The sequence below is a fragment of the Trachypithecus francoisi genome, unplaced genomic scaffold, assembly GCF_009764315.1.
Source record: "Trachypithecus francoisi isolate TF-2019V2 unplaced genomic scaffold, Tfra_2.0 Lachesis_group3, whole genome shotgun sequence".
NCBI lineage: Eukaryota > Metazoa > Chordata > Mammalia > Primates > Cercopithecidae > Trachypithecus > Trachypithecus francoisi.
In genome coordinates, this window is record NW_022681468.1 from 95,619,543 (window position 1) to 95,622,690 (window position 3,148).

General features: G+C 44.4%; 1 pseudogene; it reads left to right on the forward strand.

Annotated features, from left to right (window-relative positions):
* Window positions 1-948: 948 nt before the first annotated feature.
* Window positions 949-2,046, forward strand: LOC117071073 (annotated as a pseudogene).
* Window positions 2,047-3,148: the final 1,102 nt, after the last annotated feature.

The window sequence follows — 3,148 nt, forward strand, 5'->3', positions numbered from 1 at the left end:
CTAATACTCTGTATGCTGGCAAATGCTGAGCCTAAGAATGTTTCTGGGGCTTTGGGGTTGCAGGAAGACAGGCATATGTGCGTGCGCACACACACAAACACATGCACATTTATGCCTGTGTAAATACTCACTCATCTATTCATATTTTGAGGGTTCAGTTCGTAGTGGTTCCAAATCATTTCAGCTTGCTTTGGGTGTAGTTCATATCTACAATCCTTGTAGCACCACATATCCCTAAGTTTAACTGAATTTAAACAGTAGACTCAAAATATAGAATGATAGCACGATTCTTTGACTTCTAAAGTCAAAAAAGCAGAATCTGAGTTATTTCATGTTATGAACTAAATGTATTCTCCCCAAATTTATATGTTGGAGCCCTAATCCCCCAAGTGATGGTATCAGGAGGGGTCCTTTGGGAAGTGATTAGGTCGTGAGGGTGGAGGTCTCATGGATAAGATTAATACCTTTATAACAAGAGACATGAGAGAGATGATCTCTCTCTCCACCATGTGATCTTGGACTTCCCAGCCTCCAGAACGGTAACAAATTTCTATTCCTGTTGCTTAAGCCACCCAGTCTATGATGTTTTTGTTTATAGCAGCCTGAGCTAAGACACTTCGATTTTATTGTTCTATCTTACCACTCTGTGTTTAAAATTTAAAAAGCGAACACAATATATTTCTTTAAGTTGCAGCTATGTTTTTAAAAGAAAAATATATTTAAGAAGTGTATTCAATCATTTCCTTAAGTTGAATATTATCTTTAAAATTGAAATATATACACTTTAAATTGTCTTAAAACTGAAGAATAAATCAGCCCCGCGCCTAGCCGACGGGAGCGCGGCAGCCCGGCTCCCGCAGGGTCACGCCGAGCCAAGGGAGCCCACGCGGCGCCCAGGCAGGAGCCCGGGTCCCCGCAGCCGCTGGCCGCGGCATTTTTATTCAGGGCATGCTCAAGGGAGGCCCGTCGCGCCCGGTGCATTGTGGGAGCCGCTCGCGGCCCGTTTTCCGGGAGGAGGCGGATGGCGCAAAGCAAGCGGTGTCTGTAAAGAACCCAGCCAACCCGCAGAGGGAGGGGTGGGGGTGAGCTGTGAGGAGAGCAGGCCCAAGAGTCCTTTAACCCGGAAAATTACAAATTGGACAAGAGCTTCCAGCTAACCAGATTCACTGAACTGAAGGACACAGGCTGCGAAGTGCCCCAAGATGTCTTGCAAAAATTGCTGGAATCTTTATAGGAGAACCACTTCCAAGAAGATGAGCAGTTTCTGGGAGCCGTTACGCCAAGGCTTGGCATTGGTATGGATACTTGTCTCATTCCTTTGAGGCACGGTGGGCTTTCCGTGGTTCAAACCACAGATTACATTTACTGGATCGTAAACTACCCTTCCGTGATGGGCAGGATAGCACGTGCCAATGTCTTCAGTGACCTCTACACAATGGGAGTCACAGAATGTGACAATATGCTGATGCTCCTTGGAGTCGGTAATAAAGTGACCGACAGGGAAAGGGATAAAATGGTGTCTCTGATTATCCAGGGTTTTAAAGATGCAGCTGAGAAAGCAGGAATGTCTGTAACGGGCGGCCAAACCATACTAAACCCCATGATTGCCCTGGGAAGAGTTGCTACCACTGTCTGCCAGCCCAATGAATTTATCATGGCCAGCCCCAAGTTGGACCAGCAACAGGGGTTGGTGTCGCCTCCTGGGATCTGTGAGGCAACAGCTGAAGGATGAATAAATTTGAAGTTGGGGAAGACCTACACATGCACCACATCCCTAACCTGCAGAACCCTGGAGATACAGTATTAGAGTCCAGCCCCTCTGACAATCCAGAGGTATCTACTGAGCATTTTATTCAACAATACCGTTCATGCTCCTTAATGACAGCACAGCCGGCCAGCCTCATGTAACAATAAAATTTTGAGTACAACTATACTGCCAAGGGAGAGACTCTTTTATTCTAAAATTATTTCAGCCATTTGGTTGCCCTCTTCAGCAATCAGTTTAAGAAATTGGGGCCGGGCACAATGGCTCACGCCTGTAATCCCAGCACTTTGGGAGACCAAGGCAGGTGGATCAGGAGGTCAGGAGATCAAGACCATCCTGGCTAACACAGTGAAACCCCTTCTCTACTAAATAATACAAAAATATTAGCCGGGCGTGGTGACAGGCACCTGTAGTCCCAGCTACTCGGGAGGCTGAGGCAGGAGAATGGCGTGAACCCGGGAGGCGGAGCTTGCAGTGAGCCAAGATCGTGCCACTGCACTCCAGCCTGGGCAACAGAGCTAGGCTCCCTCAAGAGAGAAAGAGAGAGAGAAAAGAAAGAGTGAAAGAGAGCGAGGAGGAGGGAGGGAGGGAGGGAGGAGGGAGGGAGGGAGGAAGGAAGGAAGGAAGGAAGGAAGGAAGATTGGAGTCAACTATATATTGATATCCAGATTCTAAATTTTAAGTATCAATTTCTCTTTTAATCTTAGACGTCGTGGTGGAAGGAAAAATCAGTGAGCAAATAAGCAATCCCAGAAAAAATGTAGCTATTTGATGCCTTTATGCCTTACGACAATGTTGAACGCAATGAGAAGGATAGGTTCCCTTTATTGAAAGTTTTTTGTGAAAAATTAGTTTTTCACTATATTCCAGACCTAAATCAATGTGCACTACTTTGGACATTAGCCTTGGAAGAAGGAACAGCTCTTTCTCTTCTGGCACCACAGTGTGTCTGCATTTGATTTTCTCTCATTGTGCATGAGCACCTCACGGGCCACAAAGATGCGCTTTGAGAGCACCCTGAGACGAAGTTTATTTTAAAAGGAACAACAACCAACACCAACAACCAACACCACCACCAGACCCACAGGGGCTGTCCAATGTACATTATTATCATCTCCTTGTGTTATGAGTATTGAGTTTTAGAACACAGTTTGGAAAGTGCCAATTTAGAATATTAATGTCTTTATCTTTAATTTTACTTTTCATTCTGTAAACATAACTAGCTTATAAACAATTTTGTTTCAAATGCACTAGACTTTTTAGCTAATTCAACTGTAGTAACTTTAATTAAAAATGTCAAGTTTATACACATCAACAAAAGAATAAATGAAGAAGATAATTTATTACATAATCACTAACAAAAATCTTGCCATGTAGAGAAGG